This window comes from Pseudophryne corroboree, chromosome 8 (assembly GCF_028390025.1).
Source record: "Pseudophryne corroboree isolate aPseCor3 chromosome 8, aPseCor3.hap2, whole genome shotgun sequence".
NCBI classification, from domain to species: Eukaryota; Metazoa; Chordata; class Amphibia; order Anura; family Myobatrachidae; genus Pseudophryne; species Pseudophryne corroboree.
In genome coordinates this window covers 456,394,255-456,421,788 of record NC_086451.1, presented here as the reverse complement: position 1 = coordinate 456,421,788, position 27,534 = coordinate 456,394,255, and the positions used below count along the sequence as shown (strand labels likewise).

Sequence of the window (27,534 nt, the reverse complement as noted above, 5' to 3'; positions counted from 1 at the left end):
GAAGACCTCCCTTTCCCTGACCGGGAATCGAACACGGGCCGCGGCGGTGAGAGCGCCGAATCCTAACCACTAGACCACCAGGGAGTGATGAAGTAGGTGAACACTCCATGATAGAAAAGGAAGTTCTCTGAATGAAGTGCAATGGAATATGAGGAAAAGGGCTACTAGGAATCAGTTTTACAAGAAAGGAGAGGAAGATTGGTCATGTATAGCAATTTTCAAGTTTACCACACAGCAGTTTTGCCTCCTTGATGTATAGTACTGGCACCAAAAAAAGATGATTTTGAGGAGCTAGATGTTGAGAGTTCCTGGCTCCATTATAAATTGTACTGGTGCGAAAGAATACATTGATGATTCAGATATCAAACATGGCCTGAATAGTTCTGACAAAATTCTCTTTTCTACAAGAGCACAAGTCTTTTAGTAGCAAAAATTCATTTAGAAAGACATCTCACCCTTTGTTATCAATTTCCATGATCTGTTTTGACCACTCACAGCTTCTCAAGTCTAATTAAAGACGATTTCATATGAGAAATGATGCTTTGAAGTGTAAGATTTTTTTACGTTTGATAAATCTGTGTTTTCGTCAAAAACAGTCAGAAGACCTCCCTTTCCCTGACCGGGAATCGAACCCGGGCCGCGGCGGTGAGAGCGCCGAATCCTAACCACTAGACCACCAGGGAGTGATGAAGTAGGTGAACACTCCATGATAGAAAAGGAAGTTCTCTGCATGAAGTGCAATGGAATATGAGGAAAAGGGCTACTAGGAATCAGTTTTACAAGAAAGGAGAGGAAGATTGGTCATGTATAGCAATTTTCAAGTTTACCACACAGCAGTTTTGCCTCCTTGATGTATAGTACTGGCACCAAAAAAAGATGATTTTGAGGAGCTAGATGTTGAGAGTTCCTGGCTCCATTATAAATTGTACTGGTGCGAAAGAATACATTGATGATTCAGATATCAAACATGGCCTGAATAGTTCTGACAAAATTCTCTTTTCTACAAGAGCACAAGTCTTTTAGTAGCAAAAATTCATTTAGAAAGACATCTCACCCTTTGTTATCAATTTCCATGATCTGTTTTGACCACTCACAGGTTCTCAAGTCTAATTAAAGACGATTTCATATGAGAAATGATGCTCTGAAGTGTAAGATTTTTTTACGTTTGATAAATCTGTGTTTTCGTCAAAAACAGTCAGAAGACCTCCCTTTCCCTGACCGGGAATCGAACCCGGGCCGCGGCGGTGAGAGCGCCGAATCCTAACCACTAGACCACCAGGGAGTGATGAAGTAGGTGAACACTCCATGATAGAAAAGGAAGTTCTCTGAATGAAGTGCAATGGAATATGAGGAAAAGGGCTACTAGGAATCAGTTTTACAAGAAAGGAGAGGAAGATTGGTCATGTATAGCAATTTTCAAGTTTACCACACAGCAGTTTTGCCTCCTTGATGTATAGTACTGGCACCAAAAAAAGATGATTTTGAGGAGCTAGATGTTGAGAGTTCCTGGCTCCATTATAAATTGTACTGGTGCGAAAGAAGACATTGATGATTCAGATATCAAACATGGCCTGAATAGTTCTGACAAAATTCTCTTTTCTACAAGAGCACAAGTCTTTTAGTAGCAAAAATTCATTTAGAAAGACATCTCACCCTTTGTTATCAATTTCCATGATCTGTTTTGACCACTCACAGCTTCTCAAGTCTACTTAAAGACGATTTCATATGAGAAATGATGCTCTGAAGTGTAAGATTTTTTTACGTTTGATAAATCTGTGTTTTCGTCAAAAACAGTCAGAAGACCTCCCTTTCCCTGACCGGGAATCGAACCCAGGCCGCGGCGGTGAGAGCGCCGAATCCTAACCACTAGACCACCAGGGAGTGATGAAGTAGGTGAACACTCCATGATAGAAAAGGAAGTTCTCTGAATGAAGTGCAATGGAATATGAGGAAAAGGGCTACTAGGAATCAGTTTTACAAGAAAGGAGAGGAAGATTGGTCATGTATAGCAATTTTCAAGTTTACCACACAGCAGTTTTGCCTCCTTGATGTATAGTACTGGCACCAAAAAAAGATGATTTTGAGGAGCTAGATGTTGAGAGTTCCTGGCTCCATTATAAATTGTACTGGTGCGAAAGAATACATTGATGATTCAGATATCAAACATGGCCTGAATAGTTCTGACAAAATTCTCTTTTCTACAAGAGCACAAGTCTTTTAGTAGCAAAAATTCATTTAGAAAGACATCTCACCCTTTGTTATCAATTTCCATGATCTGTTTTGACCACTCACAGCTTCTCAAGTCTAATTAAAGACGATTTCATATGAGAAATGATGCTTTGAAGTGTAAGATTTTTTTACGTTTGATAAATCTGTGTTTTCGTCAAAAACAGTCAGAAGACCTCCCTTTCCCTGACCGGGAATCGAACACAGGCCGCGGCGGTGAGAGCGCCGAATCCTAACCACTAGACCACCAGGGAGTGATGAAGTAGGTGAACACTCCATGATAGAAAAGGAAGTTCTCTGAATGAAGTGCAATGGAATATGAGGAAAAGGGCTACTAGGAATCAGTTTTACAAGAAAGGAGAGGAAGATTGGTCATGTATAGCAATTTTCAAGTTTACCACACAGCAGTTTTGCCTCCTTGATGTATAGTACTGGCACCAAAAAAAGATGATTTTGAGGAGCTAGATGTTGAGAGTTCCTGGCTCCATTATAAATTGTACTGGTGCGAAAGAATACATTGATGATTCAGATATCAAACATGGCCTGAATAGTTCTGACAAAATTCTCTTTTCTACAAGAGCACAAGTCTTTTAGTAGCAAAAATTCATTTAGAAAGACATCTCACCCTTTGTTATCAATTTCCATGATCTGTTTTGACCACTCACAGCTTCTCAAGTCTAATTAAAGACGATTTCATATGAGAAATGATGCTTTGAAGTGTAAGATTTTTTTACGTTTGATAAATCTGTGTTTTCGTCAAAAACAGTCAGAAGACCTCCCTTTTCCTGACCGGGAATCGAACCCGGGCCGCGGCGGTGAGAGCGCCGAATCCTAACCACTAGACCACCAGGGAGTGATGAAGTAGGTGAACACTCCATGATAGAAAAGGAAGTTCTCTGAATGAAGTGCAATGGAATATGAGGAAAAGGGCTACTAGGAATCAGTTTTACAAGAAAGGAGAGGAAGATTGGTCATGTATAGCAATTTTCAAGTTTACCACACAGCAGTTTTGCCTCCTTGATGTATAGTACTGGCACCAAAAAAAGATGATTTTGAGGAGCTAGATGTTGAGAGTTCCTGGCTCCATTATAAATTGTACTGGTGCGAAAGAATACATTGATGATTCAGATATCAAACATGGCCTGAATAGTTCTGACAAAATTCTCTTTTCTACAAGAGCACAAGTCTTTTAGTAGCAAAAATTCATTTAGAAAGACATCTCACCCTTTGTTATCAATTTCCATGATCTGTTTTGACCACTCACAGCTTCTCAAGTCTAATTAAAGACGATTTCATATGAGAAATGATGCTTTGAAGTGTAAGATTTTTTTACGTTTGATAAATCTGTGTTTTCGTCAAAAACAGTCAGAAGACCTCCCTTTCCCTGACCGGGAATCGAACACGGGCCGCGGCGGTGAGAGCGCCGAATCCTAACCGCTAGACCACCAGGGAGTGATGAAGTAAGTGAACACTCCATGATAGAAAAGGAAGTTCTCTGAATGAAGTGCAATGGAATATGAGGAAAAGGGCTACTAGGAATCAGTTTTACAAGAAAGGAGAGGAAGATTGGTCATGTATAGCAATTTTCAAGTTTACCACACAGCAGTTTTGCCTCCTTGATGTATAGTACTGGCACCAAAAAAAGATGATTTTGAGGAGCTAGATGTTGAGAGTTCCTGGCTCCATTATAAATTGTACTGGTGCGAAAGAATACATTGATGATTCAGATATCAAACATGGCCTGAATAGTTCTGACAAAATTCTCTTTTCTACAAGAGCACAAGTCTTTTAGTAGCAAAAATTCATTTAGAAAGACATCTCACCCTTTGTTATCAATTTCCATGATCTGTTTTGACCACTCACAGCTTCTCAAGTCTAATTAAAGACGATTTCATATGAGAAATGATGCTTTGAAGTGTAAGATTTTTTTACGTTTGATAAATCTGTGTTTTCGTCAAAAACAGTCAGAAGACCTCCCTTTCCCTGACCGGGAATCGAACCCTGGCCGCGGCGGTGAGAGCGCCGAATCCTAACCACTAGACCACCAGGGAGTGATGAAGTAGGTGAACACTCCATGATAGAAAAGGAAGTTCTCTGAATGAAGTGCAATGGAATATGAGGAAAAGGGCTACTAGGAATCAGTTTTACAAGAAAGGAGAGGAAGATTGGTCATGTATAGCAATTTTCAAGTTTACCACACAGCAGTTTTGCCTCCTTGATGTATAGTACTGGCACCAAAAAAAGATGATTTTGAGGAGCTAGATGTTGAGAGTTCCTGGCTCCATTATAAATTGTACTGGTGCGAAAGAATACATTGATGATTCAGATATCAAACATGGCCTGAATAGTTCTGACAAAATTCTCTTTTCTACAAGAGCACAAGTCTTTTAGTAGCAAAAATTCATTTAGAAAGACATCTCACCCTTTGTTATCAATTTCCATGATCTGTTTTGACCACTCACAGCTTCTCAAGTCTAATTAAAGACGATTTCATATGAGAAATGATGCTTTGAAGTGTAAGATTTTTTTACGTTTGATAAATCTGTGTTTTCGTCAAAAACAGTCAGAAGACCTCCCTTTCCCTGACCGGGAATCGAACACGGGCCGCGGCGGTGAGAGCGCCGAATCCTAACCACTAGACCACCAGGGAGTGATGAAGTAGGTGAACACTCCATGATAGAAAAGGAAGTTCTCTGAATGAAGTGCAATGGAATATGAGGAAAAGGGCTACTAGGAATCAGTTTTACAAGAAAGGAGAGGAAGATTGGTCATGTATAGCAATTTTCAAGTTTACCACACAGCAGTTTTGCCTCCTTGATGTATAGTACTGGCACCAAAAAAAGATGATTTTGAGGAGCTAGATGTTGAGAGTTCCTGGCTCCATTATAAATTGTACTGGTGCGAAAGAATACATTGATGATTCAGATATCAAACATGGCCTGAATAGTTCTGACAAAATTCTCTTTTCTACAAGAGCACAAGTCTTTTAGTAGCAAAAATTCATTTAGAAAGACATCTCACCCTTTGTTATCAATTTCCATGATCTGTTTTGACCACTCACAGCTTCTCAAGTCTAATTAAAGACGATTTCATATGAGAAATGATGCTTTGAAGTGTAAGATTTTTTTACGTTTGATAAATCTGTGTTTTCGTCTAAAACAGTCAGAAGACCTCCCTTTCCCTGACCGGGAATCGAACCCGGGCCGCGGCGGTGAGAGCGCCGAATCCTAACCACTAGACCACCAGGGAGTGATGAAGTAGGTGAACACTCCATGATAGAAAAGGAAGTTCTCTGAATGAAGTGCAATGGAATATGAGGAAAAGGGCTACTAGGAATCAGTTTTACAAGAAAGGAGAGGAAGATTGGTCATGTATAGCAATTTTCAAGTTTACCACACAGCAGTTTTGCCTCCTTGATGTATAGTACTGGCACCAAAAAAAGATGATTTTGAGGAGCTAGATGTTGAGAGTTCCTGGCTCCATTATAAATTGTACTGGTGCGAAAGAAGACATTGATGATTCAGATATCAAACATGGCCTGAATAGTTCTGACAAAATTCTCTTTTCTACAAGAGCACAAGTCTTTTAGTAGCAAAAATTCATTTAGAAAGACATCTCACCCTTTGTTATCAATTTCCATGATCTGTTTTGACCACTCACAGCTTCTCAAGTCTAATTAAAGACGATTTCATATGAGAAATGATGCTTTGAAGTGTAAGATTTTTTTACGTTTGATAAATCTGTGTTTTCGTCAAAAACAGTCAGAAGACCTCCCTTTCCCTGACCGGGAATCGAACTCGGGCCGCGGCGGTGAGAGCGCCGAATCCTAACCACTAGACCACCAGGGAGTGATGAAGTAGGTGAACACTCCATGATAGAAAAGGAAGTTCTCTGAATGAAGTGCAATGGAATATGAGGAAAAGGGCTACTAGGAATCAGTTTTACAAGAAAGGAGAGGAAGATTGGTCATGTATAGCAATTTTCAAGTTTACCACACAGCAGTTTTGCCTCCTTGATGTATAGTACTGGCACCAAAAAAAGATGATTTTGAGGAGCTAGATGTTGAGAGTTCCTGGCTCCATTATAAATTGTACTGGTGCGAAAGAATACATTGATGATTCAGATATCAAACATGGCCTGAATAGTTCTGACAAAATTCTCTTTTCTACAAGAGCACAAGTCTTTTAGTAGCAAAAATTCATTTAGAAAGACATCTCACCCTTTGTTATCAATTTCCATGATCTGTTTTGACCACTCACAGCTTCTCAAGTCTAATTAAAGACGATTTCATATGAGAAATTATGCTTTGAAGTGTAAGATTTTTTTACATTTGATAAATCTGTGTTTTCGTCAAAAACAGTCAGAAGACCTCCCTTTCCCTGACCGGGAATCGAACCCGGGCCGCGGCGGTGAGAGCGCCGAATCCTAACCACTAGACCACCAGGGAGTGATGAAGTAGGTGAACACTCCATGATAGAAAAGGAAGTTCTCTGAATGAAGTGCAATGGAATATGAGGAAAAGGGCTACTAGGAATCAGTTTTACAAGAAAGGAGAGGAAGATTGGTCATGTATAGCAATTTTCAAGTTTACCACACAGCAGTTTTGCCTCCTTGATGTATAGTACTGGCACCAAAAAAAGATGATTTTGAGGAGCTAGATGTTGAGAGTTCCTGGCTCCATTATAAATTGTACTGGTGCGAAAGAAGACATTGATGATTCAGATATCTAACATGGCCTGAATAGTTCTGACAAAATTCTCTTTTCTACAAGAGCACAAGTCTTTTAGTAGCAAAAATTCATTTAGAAAGACATCTCACCCTTTGTTATCAATTTCCATGATCTGTTTTGACCACTCACAGCTTCTCAAGTCTAATTAAAGACGATTTCATATGAGAAATGATGCTTTGAAGTGTAAGATTTTTTTACGTTTGATAAGTCTGTGTTTTCGTCAAAAACAGTCAGAGGACCTCCCTTTCCCTGACCGGGAATCGAACCCGGGCCGCGGCGGTGAGAGCGCCGAATCCTAACCACTAGACCACCAGGGAGTGATGAAGTAAGTGAACACTCCATGATAGAAAAGGAAGTTCTCTGAATGAAGTGCAATGGAATATGAGGAAAAGGGCTACTAGGAATCAGTTTTACAAGAAAGGAGAGGAAGATTGGTCATGTATAGCAATTTTCAAGTTTACCACACAGCAGTTTTGCCTCCTTGATGTATAGTACTGGCACCAAAAAAAGATGATTTTGAGGAGCTAGATGTTGAGAGTTCCTGGCTCCATTATAAATTGTACTGGTGCGAAAGAAGACATTGATGATTCAGATATCAAACATGGCCTGAATAGTTCTGACAAAATTCTCTTTTCTACAAGAGCACAAGTCTTTTAGTATCAAAAATTCATTTAGAAAGACATCTCACCCTTTGTTATCAATTTCCATGATCTGTTTTGACCACTCACAGCTTCTCAAGTCTACTTAAAGACGATTTCATATGAGAAATGATGCTCAGAAGTGTAAGATTTTTTTACGTTTGATAAATCTGTGTTTTCGTCATAAACAGTCAGAAGACCTCCCTTTCCCTGACCGGGAATCAAACCCGGGCCGCGGCGGTGAGAGCGCCGAATCCTAGCCACTAGACCACCAGGGAGTGATGAAGTAGGTGAACACTCCATGATAGAAAAGGAAGTTCTCTGAATGAAGTGCAATGGAATATGAGGAAAAGGGCTACTAGGAATCAGTTTTACAAGAAAGGAGAGAAAGATTGGTCATGTATAGCAATTTTCAAGTTTACCACACAGCAGTTTTGCCTCCTTGATGTATAGTACTGGCACCAAAAAAAGATGATTTTGAGGAGCTAGATGTTGAGAGTTCCTGGCTCCATTATAAATTGTACTGGTGCGAAAGAAGACATTGATGATTCAGATATCTAACATGGCCTGAATAGTTCTGACAAAATTCTCTTTTCTACAAGAGCACAAGTCTTTTAGTAGCAAAAATTCATTTAGAAAGACATCTCACCCTTTGTTATCAATTTCCATGATCTGTTTTGACCACTCACAGCTTCTCAAGTCTACTTAAAGACGATTTCATATGAGAAATTATGCTCTGAAGTGTAAGATTTTTTTACGTTTGATAAGTCTGTGTTTTCGTCAAAAACAGTCAGAAGACCTCCCTTTCCCTGACCGGGAATCGAACCCTGGCCGCGGCGGTGAGAGCGCCGAATCCTAAACACTAGACCACCAGGGAGTGAGAAAGTAGGTGAACACTCCATGATAGAAAAGGAAGTTCTCTGAATGAAGTGCAATGGAATGTGAGGAAAAGGGCTACTAGGAATCAGTTTTACAAGAAAGGAGAGGAAGATTGGTCATGTATAGCAATTTTCAAGTTTACCACACAGCAGTTTTGCCTCCTTGATGTATAGTACTGGCACCAAAAAAAGATGATTTTGAGGAGCTAGATGTTGAGAGTTCCTGGCTCCATTATAAATTGTACTGGTGCGAAAGAAGACATTGATGATTCAGATATCTAACATGGCCTGAATAGTTCTGACAAAATTCTCTTTTCTACAAGAGCACAAGCCTTTTAGTAGCAAAAATTCATTTAGAAAGACATCTCACCCTTTGTTATCAATTTCCATGATCTGTTTTGACCACTCACAGCTTCTCAAGTCTAATTAAAGACGATTTCATATGAGAAATGATGCTCTGAAGTGTAAGATTTTTTTACGTTTGATAAATCTGTGTTTTTGTCAAAAACAGTCAGAAGAACTCCCTTTCCCTGACCGGGAATCGAACCCAGGCCGCGGCGGTGAGAGCGCCGAATCCTAACCACTAGACCACCAGGGAGTGATAAAGTAGGTGAACACTCCATGATAGAAAAGGAAGTTCTCTGAATGAAGTGCAATGGAATGTGAGGAAAAGGGCTACTAGGAATCAGTTTTACAAGAAAGGAGAGGAAGATTGGTCATGTATAGCAATTTTCAAGTTTACCACACAGCAGTTTTGCCTCCTTGATGTATAGTACTGGCACCAAAAAAAGATGATTTTGAGGAGCTAGATGTTGAGAGTTCCTGGCTCCATTATAAATTGTACTGGTGCGAAAGAAGACATTGATGATTCAGATATCTAACATGGCCTGAATAGTTCTGACAAAATTCTCTTTTCTACAAGAGCACAAGCCTTTTAGTAGCAAAAATTCATTTAGAAAGACATCTCACCCTTTGTTATCAATTTCCATGATCTGTTTTGACCACTCACAGCTTCTCAAGTCTACTTAAAGACGATTTCATATGAGAAATGATGCTCTGAAGTGTAAGATTTTTTTACGTTTGATAAATCTGTGTTTTCGTCAAAAACAGTCAGAAGACCTCCCTTTCCCTGACCGGGAATCGAACCCGGGCCGCTGCGGTGAGAGTGCCGAATCCTAACCACTAGACCACCAGGGAGTGATGAAGTAGGTGAACACTCCATGATAGAAAAGTAAGTTCTCTGAATGAAGTGCAATGGAATATGAGGAAAAGGGCTACTAGGAATCAGTTTTACAAGAAAGGAGAGGAAGATTGGTCATGTATAGCAATTTTCAAGTTTACCACACAGCAGTTTTGCCTCCTTGATGTATAGTACTGGCACCAAAAAAAGATGATTTTGAGGAGCTAGATGTTGAGAGTTCCTGGCTCCATTATAAATTGTACTGGTGCGAAAGAAGACATTGATGATTCAGATATCAAACATGGCCTGAATAGTTCTGACAAAATTCTCTTTTCTACAAGAGCACAAGTCTTTTAGTAGCAAAAATTCATTTAGAAAGACATCTCAGCCTTTGTTATCAATTTCCATGATCTGTTTTGACCACTCACAGCTTCTCAAGTCTAATTAAAGACGATTTCATATGAGAAATGATGCTTTGAAGTGTAAGATTTTTTTACGTTTGATAAGTCTGTGTTTTCGTCAAAAACAGTCAAAAGACCTCCTTTTCCCTGACAGGGAATCGAACGCGGGCCGCGGCGGTGAGAGCGCCGAATACTAACCACTAGACCACCAGGGAGTGATGAAGTAGGTGAACACTCCATGATAGAAAAGGAAGTTCTCTGAATGAAGTGCAATGGAATATGAGGAAAAGGGCTACTAGGAATCAGTTTTACAAGAAAGGAGAGGAAGATTGGTCATGTATAGCAAATTTCAAGTTTACCACACAGCAGTTTTGCCTCCTTGATGTATAGTACTGGCACCAAAAAAAGATGATTTTGAGGAGCTAGATGTTGAGAGTTCCTGGCTCCATTATAAATTGTACTGGTGCGAAAGAAGACATTGATGATTCAGATATCAAACATGGCCTGAATAGTTCTGACAAAATTCTCTTTTCTACAAGAGCACAAGTCTTTTAGTAGCAAAAATTCATTTAGAAAGACATCTCACCCTTTGTTATCAATTTCCATGATCTGTTTTGACCACTCACAGCTTCTCAAGTCTACTTAAAGACGATTTCATATGAGAAATGATGCTCTGAAGTGTAAGATTTTTTTACGTTTGATAAATCTGTGTTTTCGTCAAAAACAGTCAGAAGACCTCCTTTTCCCTGAACGGGAATCGAACCCGGGCCGCGGCGGTGAGAGCGCCGAATCCTAACCACTAGACCACCAGGGAGTGATGAAGTAGGTGAACACTCCATGATAGAAAAGGAAGTTCTCTGAATGAAGTGCAATGGAATATGAGGAAAAGGGCTACTAGGAATCAGTTTTACAAGAAAGGAGAGAAAGATTGGTCATGTATAGCAATTTTCAAGTTTACCACACAGCAGTTTTGCCTCCTTGATGTATAGTACTGGCACCAAAAAAAGATGATTTTGAGGAGCTAGATGTTGAGAGTTCCTGGCTCCATTATAAATTGTTCTGGTGCGAAAGAAGACATTGATAATTCAGATATCAAACATGGCCTGAATAGTTCTGACAAAATTCTCTTTTCTACAAGAGCACAAGTCTTTTAGTAGCAAAAATTCATTTAGAAAGACATCTCACCCTTTGTTATCAATTTCCATGATCTGTTTTGACCACTCACAGCTTCTCAAGTCTACTTAAAGACGATTTCATATGAGAAATGATGCTCTGAAGTGTAAGATTTTTTTACGTTTGATAAATCTGTGTTTTCGTCAAAAACAGTCAGAAGACCTCCCTTTCCCTGACCGGGAATCAAACCCAGGCCGCGGCGGTGAGAGCGCCGAATCCTAACCACTAGACCACCAGGGAGTGAGAAAGTAGGTGAACACTCCATGATAGAAAAGGAAGTTCTCTGAATGAAGTGCAATGGAATGTGAGGAAAAGGGCTACTAGGAATCAGTTTTACAAGAAAGGAGAGGAAGATTGGTCATGTATAGCAATTTTCAAGTTTACCACACAGCAGTTTTGCCTCCTTGATGTATAGTACTGGCACCAAAAAAAGATGATTTTGAGGAGCTAGATGTTGAGAGTTCCTGGCTCCATTATAAATTGTACTGGTGCGAAAGAAGACATTGATGATTCAGATATCTAACATGGCCTGAATAGTTCTGACAAAATTCTCTTTTCTACAAGAGCACAAGCCTTTTAGTAGCAAAAATTCATTTAGAAAGACATCTCACCCTTTGTTATCAATTTCCATGATCTGTTTTGACCACTCACAGCTTCTCAAGTCTAATTAAAGACGATTTCATATGAGAAATGATGCTCTGAAGTGTAAGATTTTTTTACGTTTGATAAATCTGTGTTTTCGTCAAAAACAGTCAGAAGACCTCCCTTTCCCTGACCGGGAATCGAACCCAGGCCGCGGCGGTGAGAGCGCCGAATCCTAACCACTAGACCACCAGGGAGTGATAAAGTAGGTGAACACTCCATGATAGAAAAGGAAGTTCTCTGAATGAAGTGCAATGGAATGTGAGGAAAAGGGCTACTAGGAATCAGTTTTACAAGAAAGGAGAGGAAGATTGGTCATGTATAGCAATTTTCAAGTTTACCACACAGCAGTTTTGCCTCCTTGATGTATAGTACTGGCACCAAAAAAAGATGATTTTGAGGAGCTAGATGTTGAGAGTTCCTGGCTCCATTATAAATTGTACTGGTGCGAAAGAAGACATTGATGATTCAGATATCTAACATGGCCTGAATAGTTCTGACAAAATTCTCTTTTCTACAAGAGCACAAGCCTTTTAGTAGCAAAAATTCATTTAGAAAGACATCTCACCCTTTGTTATCAATTTCCATGATCTGTTTTGACCACTCACAGCTTCTCAAGTCTACTTAAAGACGATTTCATATGAGAAATGATGCTTTGAAGTGTAAGATTTTTTTACGTTTGATAAATCTGTGTTTTCGTCAAAAACAGTCAGAAGACCTCGCTGCGGTGAGAGTGCCGAATCCTAACCACTAGACCACCAGGGAGTGATGAAGTAGGTGAACACTCCATGATAGAAAAGTAAGTTCTCTGAATGAAGTGCAATGGAATATGAGGAAAAGGGCTACTAGGAATCAGTTTTACAAGAAAGGAGAGGAAGATTGGTCATGTATAGCAATTTTCAAGTTTACCACACAGCAGTTTTGCCTCCTTGATGTATAGTACTGGCACCAAAAAAAGATGATTTTGAGGAGCTAGATGTTGAGAGTTCCTGGCTCCATTATAAATTGTACTGGTGCGAAAGAAGACATTGATGATTCAGATATCAAACATGGCCTGAATAGTTCTGACAAAATTCTCTTTTCTACAAGAGCACAAGTCTTTTAGTAGCAAAAATTCATTTAGAAAGACATCTCAGCCTTTGTTATCAATTTCCATGATCTGTTTTGACCACTCACAGCTTCTCAAGTCTAATTAAAGACGATTTCATATGAGAAATGATGCTTTGAAGTGTAAGATTTTTTTACGTTTGATAAGTCTGTGTTTTCGTCAAAAACAGTCAGAAGACCTCCCTTTCCCTGACCGGGAATCGAACCCGGGCCGCGGCGGTGAGAGCACCGAATCCTAAACACTAGACCACCAGGGAGTGATGAAGTAGGTGAACACTCCATGATAGAAAAGGAAGTTCTCTGAATGAAGTGCAATGGAATATGAGGAAAAGGGCTACTAGGAATCAGTTTTACAAGAAAGGAGAGAAAGATTGGTCATGTATAGCAATTTTCAAGTTTACCACACAGCAGTTTTGCCTCCTTGATGTATAGTACTGGCACCAAAAAAAGATGATTTTGAGGAGCTAGATGTTGAGAGTTCCTGGCTCCATTATAAATTGTACTGGTGCGAAAGAAGACATTGATGATTCAGATATCAAACATGGCCTGAATAGTTCTGACAAAATTCTCTTTTCTACAAGAGCACAAGTCTTTTAATAGCAAAAATTCATTTAGAAAGACATCTCAGCCTTTGTTATCAATTTCCATGATCTGTTTTGACCACTCACAGCTTCTCAAGTCTAATTAAAGACGATTTCATATGAGAAATGATGCTTTGAAGTGTAAGATTTTTTTACGTTTGATAAGTCTGTGTTTTCGTCAAAAACAGTCAGAAGACCTCCCTTTCCCTGACCGGGAATCGAACCCGGGCCGCGGCGGTGAGAGCACCGAATCCTAAACACTAGACCACCAGGGAGTGATGAAGTAGGTGAACACTCCATGATAGAAAAGGAAGTTCTCTGAATGAAGTGCAATGGAATATGAGGAAAAGGGCTACTAGGAATCAGTTTTACAAGAAAGGAGAGAAAGATTGGTCATGTATAGCAATTTTCAAGTTTACCACACAGCAGTTTTGCCTCCTTGATGTATAGTACTGGCACCAAAAAAAGATGATTTTGAGGAGCTAGATGTTGAGAGTTCCTGGCTCCATTATAAATTGTTCTGGTGCGAAAGAAGACATTGATAATTCAGATATCAAACATGGCCTGAATAGTTCTGACAAAATTCTCTTTTCTACAAGAGCACAAGTCTTTTAGTAGCAAAAATTCATTTAGAAAGACATCTCACCCTTTGTTATCAATTTCCATGATCTGTTTTGACCACTCACAGCTTCTCAAGTCTACTTAAAGACGATTTCATATGAGAAATGATGCTCTGAAGTGTAAGATTTTTTTACGTTTGATAAATCTGTGTTTTCGTCAAAAACAGTCAGAAGACCTCCCTTTCCCTGACCGGGAATCAAACCCAGGCCGCGGCGGTGAGAGCGCCGAATCCTAACCACTAGACCACCAGGGAGTGAGAAAGTAGGTGAACACTCCATGATAGAAAAGGAAGTTCTCTGAATGAAGTGCAATGGAATGTGAGGAAAAGGGCTACTAGGAATCAGTTTTACAAGAAAGGAGAGGAAGATTGGTCATGTATAGCAATTTTCAAGTTTACCACACAGCAGTTTTGCCTCCTTGATGTATAGTACTGGCACCAAAAAAAGATGATTTTGAGGAGCTAGATGTTGAGAGTTCCTGGCTCCATTATAAATTGTACTGGTGCGAAAGAAGACATTGATGATTCAGATATCTAACATGGCCTGAATAGTTCTGACAAAATTCTCTTTTCTACAAGAGCACAAGCCTTTTAGTAGCAAAAATTCATTAAGAAAGACATCTCACCCTTTGTTATCAATTTTCATGATCTGTTTTGACCACTCACAGCTTCTCAAGTCTACTTAAAGACGATTTCATATGAGAAATGATGCTCTGAAGTGTAAGATTTTTTTACGTTTGATAAATCTGTGTTTTCGTCAAAAACAGTCAGAAGACCTCGCTGCGGTGAGAGTGCCGAATCCTAACCACTAGACCACCAGGGAGTGATGAAGTAGGTGAACACTCCATGATAGAAAAGTAAGTTCTCTGAATGAAGTGCAATGGAATATGAGGAAAAGGGCTACTAGGAATCAGTTTTACAAGAAAGGAGAGGAAGATTGGTCATGTATAGCAATTTTCAAGTTTACCACACAGCAGTTTTGCCTCCTTGATGTATAGTACTGGCACCAAAAAAAGATGATTTTGAGGAGCTAGATGTTGAGAGTTCCTGGCTCCATTATAAATTGTACTGGTGCGAAAGAAGACATTGATGATTCAGATATCAAACATGGCCTGAATAGTTCTGACAAAATTCTCTTTTCTACAAGAGCACAAGTCTTTTAGTAGCAAAAATTCATTTAGAAAGACATCTCAGCCTTTGTTATCAATTTCCATGATCTGTTTTGACCACTCACAGCTTCTCAAGTCTAATTAAAGACGATTTCATATGAGAAATGATGCTTTGAAGTGTAAGATTTTTTTACGTTTGATAAGTCTGTGTTTTCGTCAAAAACAGTCAGAAGACCTCCCTTTCCCTGACCGGGAATCGAACCCGGGCCGCGGCGGTGAGAGCACCGAATCCTAAACACTAGACCACCAGGGAGTGATGAAGTAGGTGAACACTCCATGATAGAAAAGGAAGTTCTCTGAATGAAGTGCAATGGAATATGAGGAAAAGGGCTACTAGGAATCAGTTTTACAAGAAAGGAGAGAAAGATTGGTCATGTATAGCAATTTTCAAGTTTACCACACAGCAGTTTTGCCTCCTTGATGTATAGTACTGGCACCAAAAAAAGATGATTTTGAGGAGCTAGATGTTGAGAGTTCCTGGCTCCATTATAAATTGTTCTGGTGCGAAAGAAGACATTGATAATTCAGATATCAAACATGGCCTGAATAGTTCTGACAAAATTCTCTTTTCTACAAGAGCACAAGTCTTTTAGTAGCAAAAATTCATTTAGAAAGACATCTCACCCTTTGTTATCAATTTCCATGATCTGTTTTGACCACTCACAGCTTCTCAAGTCTACTTAAAGACGATTTCATATGAGAAATGATGCTCTGAAGTGTAAGATTTTTTTACGTTTGATAAATCTGTGTTTTCGTCAAAAACAGTCAGAAGACCTCCCTTTCCCTGACCGGGAATCGAACCCGGGCCGCTGCGGTGAGAGTGCCGAATCCTAACCACTAGACCACCAGGGAGTGATGAAGTAGGTGAACACTCCATGATAGAAAAGTAAGTTCTCTGAATGAAGTGCAATGGAATATGAGGAAAAGGGCTACTAGGAATCAGTTTTACAAGAAAGGAGAGGAAGATTGGTCATGTATAGCAATTTTCAAGTTTACCACACAGCAGTTTTGCCTCCTTGATGTATAGTACTGGCACCAAAAAAAGATGATTTTGAGGAGCTAGATGTTGAGAGTTCCTGGCTCCATTATAAATTGTACTGGTGCGAAAGAAGACATTGATGATTCAGATATCAAACATGGCCTGAATAGTTCTGACAAAATTCTCTTTTCTACAAGAGCACAAGTCTTTTAGTAGCAAAAATTCATTTAGTAAGACATCTCAGCCTTTGTTATCAATTTCCATGATCTGTTTTGACCACTCACAGCTTCTCAAGTCTAATTAAAGACGATTTCATATGAGAAATGATGCTTTGAAGTGTAAGATTTTTTTACGTTTGATAAGTCTGTGTTTTCGTCAAAAACAGTCAAAAGACCTCCTTTTCCCTGACAGGGAATCGAACGCGGGCCGCGGCGGTGAGAGCGCCGAATACTAACCACTAGACCACCAGGGAGTGATGAAGTAGGTGAACACTCCATGATAGAAAAGGAAGTTCTCTGAATGAAGTGCAATGGAATATGAGGAAAAGGGCTACTAGGAATCAGTTTTACAAGAAAGGAGAGGAAGATTGGTCATGTATAGCAATTTTCAAGTTTACCACACAGCAGTTTTGCCTCCTTGATGTATAGTACTGGCACCAAAAAAAGATGATTTTGAGGAGCTAGATGTTGAGAGTTCCTGGCTCCATTATAAATTGTACTGGTGCGAAAGAAGACATTGATGATTCAGATATCAAACATGGCCTGAATAGTTCTGACAAAATTCTCTTTTCTACAAGAGCACAAGTCTTTTAGTAGCAAAAATTAATTTAGAAAGACATCTCACCCTTTGTTATCAATTTCCATGATCTGTTTTGACCACTCACAGCTTCTCAAGTCTACTTAAAGACGATTTCATATGAGAAATGATGCTCTGAAGTGTAAGATTTTTTTACGTTTGATAAATCTGTGTTTTCGTCAAAAACAGTCAGAAGACCTCCTTTTCCCTGACCGGGAATCGAACCCGGGCCGCGGCGGTGAGAGCGCCGAATCCTAACCACTAGACCACCAGGGAGTGATGAAGTAGGTGAACACTCCATGATAGAAAAGGAAGTTCTCTGAATGAAGTGCAATGGAATATGAGGAAAAGGGCTACTAGGAATCAGTTTTACAAGAAAGGAGAGAAAGATTGGTCATGTATAGCAATTTTCAAGTTTACCACACAGCAGTTTTGCCTCCTTGATGTATAGTACTGGCACCAAAAAAAGATGATTTTGAGGAGCTAGATGTTGAGAGTTCCTGGCTCCATTATAAATTGTTCTGGTGCGAAAGAAGACATTGATAATTCAGATATCAAACATGGCCTGAATAGTTCTGACAAAATTCTCTTTTCTACAAGAGCACAAGTCTTTTAGTAGCAAAAATTCATTTAGAAAGACATCTCACCCTTTGTTATCAATTTCCATGATCTGTTTTGACCACTCACAGCTTCTCAAGTCTACTTAAAGACGATTTCATATGAGAAATGATGCTCTGAAGTGTAAGATTTTTTTACGTTTGATAAATCTGTGTTTTCGTCAAAAACAGTCAGAAGACCTCCCTTTCCCTGACCGGGAATCAAACCCAGGCCGCGGCGGTGAGAGCGCCGAATCCTAACCACTAGACCACCAGGGAGTGAGAAAGTAGGTGAACACTCCATGATAGAAAAGGAAGTTCTCTGAATGAAGTGCAATGGAATGTGAGGAAAAGGGCTACTAGGAATCAGTTTTACAAGAAAGGAGAGGAAGATTGGTCATGTATAGCAATTTTCAAGTTTACCACACAGCAGTTTTGCCTCCTTGATGTATAGTACTGGCACCAAAAAAAGATGATTTTGAGGAGCTAGATGTTGAGAGTTCCTGGCTCCATTATAAATTGTACTGGTGCGAAAGAAGACATTGATGATTCAGATATCTAACATGGCCTGAATAGTTCTGACAAAATTCTCTTTTCTACAAGAGCACAAGCCTTTTAGTAGCAAAAATTCATTTAGAAAGACATCTCACCCTTTGTTATCAATTTCCATGATCTGTTTTGACCACTCACAGCTTCTCAAGTCTAATTAAAGACGATTTCATATGAGAAATGATGCTCTGAAGTGTAAGATTTTTTTACGTTTGATAAATCTGTGTTTTCGTCAAAAACAGTCAGAAGACCTCCCTTTCCCTGACCGGGAATCGAACCCAGGCCGCGGCGGTGAGAGCGCCGAATCCTAACCACTAGACCACCAAGGAGTGATAAAGTAGGTGAACACTCCATGATAGAAAAGGAAGTTCTCTGAATGAAGTGCAATGGAATGTGAGGAAAAGGGCTACTAGGAATCAGTTTTACAAGAAAGGAGAGGAAGATTGGTCATGTATAGCAATTTTCAAGTTTACCACACAGCAGTTTTGCCTCCTTGATGTATAGTACTGGCACCAAAAAAAGATGATTTTGAGGAGCTAGATGTTGAGAGTTCCTGGCTCCATTATAAATTGTACTGGTGCGAAAGAAGACATTGATGATTCAGATATCTAACATGGCCTGAATAGTTCTGACAAAATTCTCTTTTCTACAAGAGCACAAGCCTTTTAGTAGCAAAAATTCATTTAGAAAGACATCTCACCCTTTGTTATCAATTTCCATGATCTGTTTTGACCACTCACAGCTTCTCAAGTCTACTTAAAGACGATTTCATATGAGAAATGATGCTCTGAAGTGTAAGATTTTTTTACGTTTGATAAATCTGTGTTTTCGTCAAAAACAGTCAGAAGACCTCCCTTTCCCTGACCGGGAATAGAACCCGGGTCGCTGCGGTGAGAGTGCCGAATCCTAACCACTAGACCACCAGGGAGTGATGAAGTAGGTGAACACTCCATGATAGAAAAGTAAGTTCTCTGAATGAAGTGCAATGGAATATGAGGAAAAGGGCTACTAGGAATCAGTTTTACAAGAAAGGAGAGGAAGATTGGTCATGTATAGCAATTTTCAAGTTTACCACACAGCAGTTTTGCCTCCTTGATGTATAGTACTGGCACCAAAAAAAGATGATTTTGAGGAGCTAGATGTTGAGAGTTCCTGGCTCCATTATAAATTGTACTGGTGCGAAAGAAGACATTGATGATTCAGATATCAAACATGGCCTGAATAGTTCTGACAAAATTCTCTTTTCTACAAGAGCACAAGTCTTTTAATAGCAAAAATTCATTTAGAAAGACATCTCAGCCTTTGTTATCAATTTCCATGATCTGTTTTGACCACTCACAGCTTCTCAAGTCTAATTAAAGACGATTTCATATGAGAAATGATGCTTTGAAGTGTAAGATTTTTTTACGTTTGATAAGTCTGTGTTTTCGTCAAAAACAGTCAGAAGACCTCCCTTTCCCTGACCGGGAATCGAACCCGGGCCGCGGCGGTGAGAGCGCCGAATCCTAAACACTAGACCACCAGGGAGTGATGAAGTAGGTGAACACTCCATGATAGAAAAGGAAGTTCTCTGAATGAAGTGCAATGGAATATGAGGAAAAGGGCTACTAGGAATCAGTTTTACAAGAAAGGAGAGAAAGATTGGTCATGTATAGCAATTTTCAAGTTTACCACACAGCAGTTTTGCCTCCTTGATGTATAGTACTGGCACCAAAAAAAGATGATTTTGAGGAGCTAGATGTTGAGAGTTCCTGGCTCCATTATAAATTGTTCTGGTGCGAAAGAAGACATTGATAATTCAGATATCAAACATGGCCTGAATAGTTCTGACAAAATTCTCTTTTCTACAAGAGCACAAGTCTTTTAGTAGCAAAAATTCATTTAGAAAGACATCTCACCCTTTGTTATCAATTTCCATGATCTGTTTTGACCACTCACAGCTTCTCAAGTCTACTTAAAGACGATTTCATATGAGAAATGATGCTCTGAAGTGTAAGATTTTTTTACGTTTGATAAATCTGTGTTTTCGTCAAAAACAGTCAGAAGACCTCCCTTTCCCTGACCGGGAATCAAACCCAGGCCGCGGCGGTGAGAGCGCCGAATCCTAACCACTAGACCACCAGGGAGTGAGAAAGTAGGTGAACACTCCATGATAGAAAAGGAAGTTCTCTGAATGAAGTGCAATGGAATGTGAGGAAAAGGGCTACTAGGAATCAGTTTTACAAGAAAGGAGAGGAAGATTGGTCATGTATAGCAATTTTCAAGTTTACCACACAGCAGTTTTGCCTCCTTGATGTATAGTACTGGCACCAAAAAAAGATGATTTTGAGGAGCTAGATGTTGAGAGTTCCTGGCTCCATTATAAATTGTACTGGTGCGAAAGAAGACATTGATGATTCAGATATCTAACATGGCCTGAATAGTTCTGACAAAATTCTCTTTTCTACAAGAGCACAAGCCTTTTAGTAGCAAAAATTCATTTAGAAAGACATCTCACCCTTTGTTATCAATTTTCATGATCTGTTTTGACCACTCACAGCTTCTCAAGTCTACTTAAAGACGATTTCATATGAGAAATGATGCTCTGAAGTGTAAGATTTTTTTACGTTTGATAAATCTGTGTTTTCGTCAAAAACAGTCAGAAGACCTCGCTGCGGTGAGAGTGCCGAATCCTAACCACTAGACCACCAGGGAGTGATGAAGTAGGTGAACACTCCATGATAGAAAAGTAAGTTCTCTGAATGAAGTGCAATGGAATATGAGGAAAAGGGCTACTAGGAATCAGTTTTACAAGAAAGGAGAGGAAGATTGGTCATGTATAGCAATTTTCAAGTTTACCACACAGCAGTTTTGCCTCCTTGATGTATAGTACTGGCACCAAAAAAAGATGATTTTGAGGAGCTAGATGTTGAGAGTTCCTGGCTCCATTATAAATTGTACTGGTGCGAAAGAAGACATTGATGATTCAGATATCAAACATGGCCTGAATAGTTCTGACAAAATTCTCTTTTCTACAAGAGCACAAGTCTTTTAGTAGCAAAAATTCATTTAGAAAGACATCTCAGCCTTTGTTATCAATTTCCATGATCTGTTTTGACCACTCACAGCTTCTCAAGTCTAATTAAATACGATTTCATATGAGAAATGATGCTTTGAAGTGTAAGATTTTTTTACGTTTGATAAGTCTGTGTTTTCGTCAAAAACAGTCAGAAGACCTCCCTTTCCCTGACCGGGAATCGAACCCGGGCCGCGGCGGTGAGAGCACCGAATCCTAAACACTAGACCACCAGGGAGTGATGAAGTAGGTGAACACTCCATGATAGAAAAGGAAGTTCTCTGAATGAAGTGCAATGGAATATGAGGAAAAGGGCTACTAGGAATCAGTTTTACAAGAAAGGAGAGAAAGATTGGTCATGTATAGCAATTTTCAAGTTTACCACACAGCAGTTTTGCCTCCTTGATGTATAGTACTGGCACCAAAAAAAGATGATTTTGAGGAGCTAGATGTTGAGAGTTCCTGGCTCCATTATAAATTGTTCTGGTGCGAAAGAAGACATTGATAATTCAGATATCAAACATGGCCTGAATAGTTCTGACAAAATTCTCTTTTCTACAAGAGCACAAGTCTTTTAGTAGCAAAAATTCATTTAGAAAGACATCTCACCCTTTGTTATCAATTTCCATGATCTGTTTTGACCACTCACAGCTTCTCAAGTCTACTTAAAGACGATTTCATATGAGAAATGATGCTCTGAAGTGTAAGATTTTTTTACGTTTGATAAATCTGTGTTTTCGTCAAAAACAGTCAGAAGACCTCCCTTTCCCTGACCGGGAATCAAACCCAGGCCGCGGCGGTGAGAGCGCCGAATCCTAACCACTAGACCACCAGGGAGTGAGAAAGTAGGTGAACACTCCATGATAGAAAAGGAAGTTCTCTGAATGAAGTGCAATGGAATGTGAGGAAAAGGGCTACTAGGAATCAGTTTTACAAGAAAGGAGAGGAAGATTGGTCATGTATAGCAATTTTCAAGTTTACCACACAGCAGTTTTGCCTCCTTGATGTATAGTACTGGCACCAAAAAAAGATGATTTTGAGGAGCTAGATGTTGAGAGTTCCTGGCTCCATTATAAATTGTACTGGTGCGAAAGAAGACATTGATGATTCAGATATCTAACATGGCCTGAATAGTTCTGACAAAATTCTCTTTTCTACAAGAGCACAAGCCTTTTAGTAGCAAAAATTCATTTAGAAAGACATCTCACCCTTTGTTATCAATTTTCATGATCTGTTTTGACCACTCACAGCTTCTCAAGTCTACTTAAAGACGATTTCATATGAGAAATGATGCTCTGAAGTGTAAGATTTTTTTACGTTTGATAAATCTGTGTTTTCGTCAAAAACAGTCAGAAGACCTCGCTGCGGTGAGAGTGCCGAATCCTAACCACTAGACCACCAGGGAGTGATGAAGTAGGTGAACACTCCATGATAGAAAAGTAAGTTCTCTGAATGAAGTGCAATGGAATATGAGGAAAAGGGCTACTAGGAATCAGTTTTACAAGAAAGGAGAGGAAGATTGGTCATGTATAGCAATTTTCAAGTTTACCACACAGCAGTTTTGCCTCCTTGATGTATAGTACTGGCACCAAAAAAAGATGATTTTGAGGAGCTAGATGTTGAGAGTTCCTGGCTCCATTATAAATTGTACTGGTGCGAAAGAAGACATTGATGATTCAGATATCAAACATGGCCTGAATAGTTCTGACAAAATTCTCTTTTCTACAAGAGCACAAGTCTTTTAGTAGCAAAAATTCATTTAGAAAGACATCTCAGCCTTTGTTATCAATTTCCATGATCTGTTTTGACCACTCACAGCTTCTCAAGTCTAATTAAAGACGATTTCATATGAGAAATGATGCTTTGAAGTGTAAGATTTTTTTACGTTTGAGAAGTCTGTGTTTTCGTCAAAAACAGTCAGAAGACCTCCCTTTCCCTGACAGGGAATCGAACGCGGGCCGCGGCGGTGAGAGCGCCGAATACTAACCACTAGACCACCAGGGAGTGATGAAGTAGGTGAACACTCCATGATAGAAAAGGAAGTTCTCTGAATGAAGTGCAATGGAATATGAGGAAAAGGGCTACTAGGAATCAGTTTTACAAGAAAGGAGAGGAAGATTGGTCATGTATAGCAATTTTCAAGTTTACCACACAGCAGTTTTGCCTCCTTGATGTATAGTACTGGCACCAAAAAAAGATGATTTTGAGGAGCTAGATGTTGAGAGTTCCTGGCTCCATTATAAATTGTACTGGTGCGAAAGAAGACATTGATGATTCAGATATCAAACATGGCCTGAATAGTTCTGACAAAATTCTCTTTTCTACAAGAGCACAAGTCTTTTAGTAGCAAAAATTCATTTAGAAAGACATCTCACCCTTTGTTATCAATTTCCATGATCTGTTTTGACCACTCACAGCTTCTCAAGTCTACTTAAAGACGATTTCATATGAGAAATGATGCTCTGAAGTGTAAGATTTTTTTACGTTTGATAAATCTGTGTTTTCGTCAAAAACAGTCAGAAGACCTCCCTTTCCCTGACCGGGAATCGAACCCGGGCCGCTGCGGTGAGAGTGCCGAATCCTAACCACTAGACCACCAGGGAGTGATGAAGTAGGTGAACACTCCATGATAGAAAAGTAAGTTCTCTGAATGAAGTGCAATGGAATATGAGGAAAAGGGCTACTAGGAATCAGTTTTACAAGAAAGGAGAGGAAGATTGGTCATGTATAGCAATTTTCAAGTTTACCACACAGCAGTTTTGCCTCCTTGATGTATAGTACTGGCACCAAAAAAAGATGATTTTGAGGAGCTAGATGTTGAAAGTTCCTGGCTCCATTATAAATTGTACTGGTGCGAAAGAAGACATTGATGATTCAGATATCAAACATGGCCTGAATAGTTCTGACAAAATTCTCTTTTCTACAAGAGCACAAGTCTTTTAGTAGCAAAAATTCATTTAGAAAGACATCTCAGCCTTTGTTATCAATTTCCATGATCTGTTTTGACCACTCACAGCTTCTCAAGTCTACTTAAAGACGATTTCATATGAGAAATGATGCTCTGAAGTGTAAGATTTTTTTACGTTTGATAAATCTGTGTTTTCGTCAAAAACAGTCAGAAGACCTCCTTTTCCCTGACCGGGAATCGAACCCGGGCCGCGGCGGTGAGAGCGCCGAATCCTAACCACTTGACCACCAGGGAGTGATGAAGTAGGTGAACACTCCATGATAGAAAAGGAAGTTCTCTGAATGAAGTGCAATGGAATATTATGAAAAGGGCTACTAGGAATCAGTTTTACAAGAAAGGAGAGGAAGATTGGTCATGTATAGCAATTTTCAAGTTTACCACACAGCAGTTTTGCCTCCTTGATGTATAGTACTGGCACCAAAAAAAGATGATTTTGAGGAGCTAGATGTTGAGAGTTCCTGGCTCCATTATAAATTGTACTGGTGCGAAAGAAGACATTGATGATTCAGATATCTAACATGGCCTGAATAGTTCTGACAAAATTCTCTTTTCTACAAGAGCACAAGCCTTTTAGTAGCAAAAATTCATTTAGAAAGACATCTCACCCTTTGTTATCAATTTTCATGATCTGTTTTGACCACTCACAGCTTCTCAAGTCTACTTAAAGACGATTTCATATGAGAAATGATGCTCTGAAGTGTAAGATTTTTTTACGTTTGATAAATCTGTGTTTTCGTCAAAAACAGTCAGAAGACCTCGCTGCGGTGAGAGTGCCGAATCCTAACCACTAGACCACCAGGGAGTGATGAAGTAGGTGAACACTCCATGATAGAAAAGTAAGTTCTCTGAATGAAGTGCAATGGAATATGAGGAAAAGGGCTACTAGGAATCAGTTTTACAAGAAAGGAGAGGAAGATTGGTCATGTATAGCAATTTTCAAGTTTACCACACAGCAGTTTTGCCTCCTTGATGTATAGTACTGGCACCAAAAAAAGATGATTTTGAGGAGCTAGATGTTGAGAGTTCCTGGCTCCATTATAAATTGTACTGGTGCGAAAGAAGACATTGATGATTCAGATATCAAACATGGCCTGAATAGTTCTGACAAAATTCTCTTTTCTACAAGAGCACAAGTCTTTTAGTAGCAAAAATTCATTTAGAAAGACATCTCAGCCTTTGTTATCAATTTCCATGATCTGTTTTGACCACTCACAGCTTCTCAAGTCTAATTAAAGACGATTTCATATGAGAAATGATGCTTTGAAGTGTAAGATTTTTTTACGTTTGAGAAGTCTGTGTTTTCGTCAAAAACAGTCAGAAGACCTCCCTTTCCCTGACAGGGAATCGAACGCGGGCCGCGGCGGTGAGAGCGCCGAATACTAACCACTAGACCACCAGGGAGTGATGAAGTAGGTGAACACTCCATGATAGAAAAGGAAGTTCTCTGAATGAAGTGCAATGGAATATGAGGAAAAGGGCTACTAGGAATCAGTTTTACAAGAAAGGAGAGGAAGATTGGTCATGTATAGCAATTTTCAAGTTTACCACACAGCAGTTTTGCCTCCTTGATGTATAGTACTGGCACCAAAAAAAGATGATTTTGAGGAGCTAGATGTTGAGAGTTCCTGGCTCCATTATAAATTGTACTGGTGCGAAAGAAGACATTGATGATTCAGATATCAAACATGGCCTGAATAGTTCTGACAAAATTCTCTTTTCTACAAGAGCACAAGTCTTTTAGTAGCAAAAATTCATTTAGAAAGACATCTCACCCTTTGTTATCAATTTCCATGATCTGTTTTGACCACTCACAGCTTCTCAAGTCTACTTAAAGACGATTTCATATGAGAAATGATGCTCTGAAGTGTAAGATTTTTTTACGTTTGATAAATCTGTGTTTTCGTCAAAAACAGTCAGAAGACCTCCCTTTCCCTGACCGGGAATCGAACCCGGGCCGCTGCGGTGAGAGTGCCGAATCCTAACCACTAGACCACCAGGGAGTGATGAAGTAGGTGAACACTCCATGATAGAAAAGTAAGTTCTCTGAATGAAGTGCAATGGAATATGAGGAAAAGGGCTACTAGGAATCAGTTTTACAAGAAAGGAGAGGAAGATTGGTCATGTATAGCAATTTTCAAGTTTACCACACAGCAGTTTTGCCTCCTTGATGTATAGTACTGGCACCAAAAAAAGATGATTTTGAGGAGCTAGATGTTGAAAGTTCCTGGCTCCATTATAAATTGTACTGGTGCGAAAGAAGACATTGATGATTCAGATATCAAACATGGCCTGAATAGTTCTGACAAAATTCTCTTTTCTACAAGAGCACAAGTCTTTTAGTAGCAAAAATTCATTTAGAAAGACATCTCAGCCTTTGTTATCAATTTCCATGATCTGTTTTGACCACTCACAGCTTCTCAAGTCTAATTAAAGACGATTTCATATGAGAAATGATGCTTTGAAGTGTAAGATTTTTTTACGTTTGATAAGTCTGTGTTTTCATCAAAAACAGTCAGAAGACCTCCCTTTCCCTGACAGGGAATCGAACGCGGGCCGCGGCGGTGAGAGCGCCGAATACTAACCACTAGACCACCAGGGAGTGATGAAGTAGGTGAACACTCCATGATAGAAAAGGAAGTTCTCTGAATGAAGTGCAATGGAATATGAGGAAAAGGGCTACTAGGAATCAGTTTTACAAGAAAGGAGAGGAAGATTGGTCATGTATAGCTATTTTCAAGTTTACCACACAGCAGTTTTGCCTCCTTGATGTATAGTACTGGCACCAAAAAAAGATGATTTTGAGGAGCTAGATGTTGAGAGTTCCTGGCTCCATTATAAATTGTACTGGTGCGAAAGAAGACATTGATGATTCAGATATCAAACATGGCCTGAATAGTTCTGACAAAATTCTCTTTTCTACAAGAGCACAAGTCTTTTAGTAGCAAAAATTCATTTAGAAAGACATCTCAACCTTTGTTATCAATTTCCATGATCTGTTTTGACCACTCACAGCTTCTCAAGTCTACTTAAAGACGATTTCATATGAGAAATGATGCTCTGAAGTGTAAGATTTTTTTACGTTTGATAAATCTGTGTTTTCGTCAAAAACAGTCAGAAGACCTCCTTTTCCCTGACCGGGAATCGAACCCGGGCCGCGGCGGTGAGAGCGCCGAATCCTAACCACTTGACCACCAGGGAGTGATGAAGTAGGTGAACACTCCATGATAGAAAAGGAAGTTCTCTGAATGA

General features: G+C 39.5%; 36 non-coding genes across 36 annotated transcripts; all 36 read right to left on the bottom strand.

Annotated features, from left to right (window-relative positions):
• Window positions 1-12: 12 nt before the first annotated feature.
• On the bottom strand, window positions 13-84 carry TRNAE-CUC (transfer RNA glutamic acid (anticodon CUC)). The gene has a single exon. It is a non-coding gene; the product is annotated as a tRNA-Glu (tRNA).
• Window positions 85-611: 527 nt separating this feature from the next.
• Window positions 612-683, bottom strand: TRNAE-CUC (transfer RNA glutamic acid (anticodon CUC)). Its single transcript has one exon. It is a non-coding gene; the product is annotated as a tRNA-Glu (tRNA).
• Window positions 684-1,210: 527 nt separating this feature from the next.
• On the bottom strand, window positions 1,211-1,282 carry TRNAE-CUC (transfer RNA glutamic acid (anticodon CUC)). The gene has a single exon. It is a non-coding gene; the product is annotated as a tRNA-Glu (tRNA).
• A 527-nt stretch (window positions 1,283-1,809) lies between these two features.
• TRNAE-CUC (transfer RNA glutamic acid (anticodon CUC)) lies at window positions 1,810-1,881 on the bottom strand. Its single transcript has one exon. It is a non-coding gene; the product is annotated as a tRNA-Glu (tRNA).
• A 527-nt stretch (window positions 1,882-2,408) lies between these two features.
• On the bottom strand, window positions 2,409-2,480 carry TRNAE-CUC (transfer RNA glutamic acid (anticodon CUC)). Its single transcript has one exon. It is a non-coding gene; the product is annotated as a tRNA-Glu (tRNA).
• A 527-nt stretch (window positions 2,481-3,007) lies between these two features.
• Window positions 3,008-3,079, bottom strand: TRNAE-CUC (transfer RNA glutamic acid (anticodon CUC)). Its single transcript has one exon. It is a non-coding gene; the product is annotated as a tRNA-Glu (tRNA).
• Window positions 3,080-3,606: 527 nt separating this feature from the next.
• Window positions 3,607-3,678, bottom strand: TRNAE-CUC (transfer RNA glutamic acid (anticodon CUC)). Its single transcript has one exon. It is a non-coding gene; the product is annotated as a tRNA-Glu (tRNA).
• Window positions 3,679-4,205: 527 nt separating this feature from the next.
• Window positions 4,206-4,277, bottom strand: TRNAE-CUC (transfer RNA glutamic acid (anticodon CUC)). The gene has a single exon. It is a non-coding gene; the product is annotated as a tRNA-Glu (tRNA).
• Window positions 4,278-4,804: 527 nt separating this feature from the next.
• TRNAE-CUC (transfer RNA glutamic acid (anticodon CUC)) lies at window positions 4,805-4,876 on the bottom strand. The gene has a single exon. It is a non-coding gene; the product is annotated as a tRNA-Glu (tRNA).
• A 527-nt stretch (window positions 4,877-5,403) lies between these two features.
• On the bottom strand, window positions 5,404-5,475 carry TRNAE-CUC (transfer RNA glutamic acid (anticodon CUC)). The gene has a single exon. It is a non-coding gene; the product is annotated as a tRNA-Glu (tRNA).
• Window positions 5,476-6,002: 527 nt separating this feature from the next.
• On the bottom strand, window positions 6,003-6,074 carry TRNAE-CUC (transfer RNA glutamic acid (anticodon CUC)). The gene has a single exon. It is a non-coding gene; the product is annotated as a tRNA-Glu (tRNA).
• A 527-nt stretch (window positions 6,075-6,601) lies between these two features.
• Window positions 6,602-6,673, bottom strand: TRNAE-CUC (transfer RNA glutamic acid (anticodon CUC)). Its single transcript has one exon. It is a non-coding gene; the product is annotated as a tRNA-Glu (tRNA).
• Window positions 6,674-7,200: 527 nt separating this feature from the next.
• Window positions 7,201-7,272, bottom strand: TRNAE-CUC (transfer RNA glutamic acid (anticodon CUC)). Its single transcript has one exon. It is a non-coding gene; the product is annotated as a tRNA-Glu (tRNA).
• Window positions 7,273-7,799: 527 nt separating this feature from the next.
• TRNAE-CUC (transfer RNA glutamic acid (anticodon CUC)) lies at window positions 7,800-7,871 on the bottom strand. Its single transcript has one exon. It is a non-coding gene; the product is annotated as a tRNA-Glu (tRNA).
• A 527-nt stretch (window positions 7,872-8,398) lies between these two features.
• TRNAE-CUC (transfer RNA glutamic acid (anticodon CUC)) lies at window positions 8,399-8,470 on the bottom strand. Its single transcript has one exon. It is a non-coding gene; the product is annotated as a tRNA-Glu (tRNA).
• Window positions 8,471-8,997: 527 nt separating this feature from the next.
• On the bottom strand, window positions 8,998-9,069 carry TRNAE-CUC (transfer RNA glutamic acid (anticodon CUC)). The gene has a single exon. It is a non-coding gene; the product is annotated as a tRNA-Glu (tRNA).
• Window positions 9,070-9,596: 527 nt separating this feature from the next.
• Window positions 9,597-9,668, bottom strand: TRNAE-CUC (transfer RNA glutamic acid (anticodon CUC)). The gene has a single exon. It is a non-coding gene; the product is annotated as a tRNA-Glu (tRNA).
• Window positions 9,669-10,794: 1,126 nt separating this feature from the next.
• On the bottom strand, window positions 10,795-10,866 carry TRNAE-CUC (transfer RNA glutamic acid (anticodon CUC)). Its single transcript has one exon. It is a non-coding gene; the product is annotated as a tRNA-Glu (tRNA).
• A 527-nt stretch (window positions 10,867-11,393) lies between these two features.
• TRNAE-CUC (transfer RNA glutamic acid (anticodon CUC)) lies at window positions 11,394-11,465 on the bottom strand. The gene has a single exon. It is a non-coding gene; the product is annotated as a tRNA-Glu (tRNA).
• Window positions 11,466-11,992: 527 nt separating this feature from the next.
• Window positions 11,993-12,064, bottom strand: TRNAE-CUC (transfer RNA glutamic acid (anticodon CUC)). The gene has a single exon. It is a non-coding gene; the product is annotated as a tRNA-Glu (tRNA).
• A 1,095-nt stretch (window positions 12,065-13,159) lies between these two features.
• On the bottom strand, window positions 13,160-13,231 carry TRNAE-CUC (transfer RNA glutamic acid (anticodon CUC)). The gene has a single exon. It is a non-coding gene; the product is annotated as a tRNA-Glu (tRNA).
• Window positions 13,232-13,758: 527 nt separating this feature from the next.
• On the bottom strand, window positions 13,759-13,830 carry TRNAE-CUC (transfer RNA glutamic acid (anticodon CUC)). The gene has a single exon. It is a non-coding gene; the product is annotated as a tRNA-Glu (tRNA).
• Window positions 13,831-14,357: 527 nt separating this feature from the next.
• On the bottom strand, window positions 14,358-14,429 carry TRNAE-CUC (transfer RNA glutamic acid (anticodon CUC)). Its single transcript has one exon. It is a non-coding gene; the product is annotated as a tRNA-Glu (tRNA).
• Window positions 14,430-15,524: 1,095 nt separating this feature from the next.
• Window positions 15,525-15,596, bottom strand: TRNAE-CUC (transfer RNA glutamic acid (anticodon CUC)). The gene has a single exon. It is a non-coding gene; the product is annotated as a tRNA-Glu (tRNA).
• Window positions 15,597-16,123: 527 nt separating this feature from the next.
• TRNAE-CUC (transfer RNA glutamic acid (anticodon CUC)) lies at window positions 16,124-16,195 on the bottom strand. The gene has a single exon. It is a non-coding gene; the product is annotated as a tRNA-Glu (tRNA).
• Window positions 16,196-17,321: 1,126 nt separating this feature from the next.
• TRNAE-CUC (transfer RNA glutamic acid (anticodon CUC)) lies at window positions 17,322-17,393 on the bottom strand. The gene has a single exon. It is a non-coding gene; the product is annotated as a tRNA-Glu (tRNA).
• Window positions 17,394-17,920: 527 nt separating this feature from the next.
• On the bottom strand, window positions 17,921-17,992 carry TRNAE-CUC (transfer RNA glutamic acid (anticodon CUC)). The gene has a single exon. It is a non-coding gene; the product is annotated as a tRNA-Glu (tRNA).
• A 527-nt stretch (window positions 17,993-18,519) lies between these two features.
• TRNAE-CUC (transfer RNA glutamic acid (anticodon CUC)) lies at window positions 18,520-18,591 on the bottom strand. The gene has a single exon. It is a non-coding gene; the product is annotated as a tRNA-Glu (tRNA).
• Window positions 18,592-19,717: 1,126 nt separating this feature from the next.
• TRNAE-CUC (transfer RNA glutamic acid (anticodon CUC)) lies at window positions 19,718-19,789 on the bottom strand. The gene has a single exon. It is a non-coding gene; the product is annotated as a tRNA-Glu (tRNA).
• Window positions 19,790-20,316: 527 nt separating this feature from the next.
• Window positions 20,317-20,388, bottom strand: TRNAE-CUC (transfer RNA glutamic acid (anticodon CUC)). Its single transcript has one exon. It is a non-coding gene; the product is annotated as a tRNA-Glu (tRNA).
• A 1,095-nt stretch (window positions 20,389-21,483) lies between these two features.
• On the bottom strand, window positions 21,484-21,555 carry TRNAE-CUC (transfer RNA glutamic acid (anticodon CUC)). The gene has a single exon. It is a non-coding gene; the product is annotated as a tRNA-Glu (tRNA).
• A 527-nt stretch (window positions 21,556-22,082) lies between these two features.
• TRNAE-CUC (transfer RNA glutamic acid (anticodon CUC)) lies at window positions 22,083-22,154 on the bottom strand. Its single transcript has one exon. It is a non-coding gene; the product is annotated as a tRNA-Glu (tRNA).
• A 1,694-nt stretch (window positions 22,155-23,848) lies between these two features.
• Window positions 23,849-23,920, bottom strand: TRNAE-CUC (transfer RNA glutamic acid (anticodon CUC)). Its single transcript has one exon. It is a non-coding gene; the product is annotated as a tRNA-Glu (tRNA).
• A 527-nt stretch (window positions 23,921-24,447) lies between these two features.
• TRNAE-CUC (transfer RNA glutamic acid (anticodon CUC)) lies at window positions 24,448-24,519 on the bottom strand. Its single transcript has one exon. It is a non-coding gene; the product is annotated as a tRNA-Glu (tRNA).
• Window positions 24,520-26,213: 1,694 nt separating this feature from the next.
• TRNAE-CUC (transfer RNA glutamic acid (anticodon CUC)) lies at window positions 26,214-26,285 on the bottom strand. Its single transcript has one exon. It is a non-coding gene; the product is annotated as a tRNA-Glu (tRNA).
• A 1,126-nt stretch (window positions 26,286-27,411) lies between these two features.
• Window positions 27,412-27,483, bottom strand: TRNAE-CUC (transfer RNA glutamic acid (anticodon CUC)). The gene has a single exon. It is a non-coding gene; the product is annotated as a tRNA-Glu (tRNA).
• Window positions 27,484-27,534: the final 51 nt, after the last annotated feature.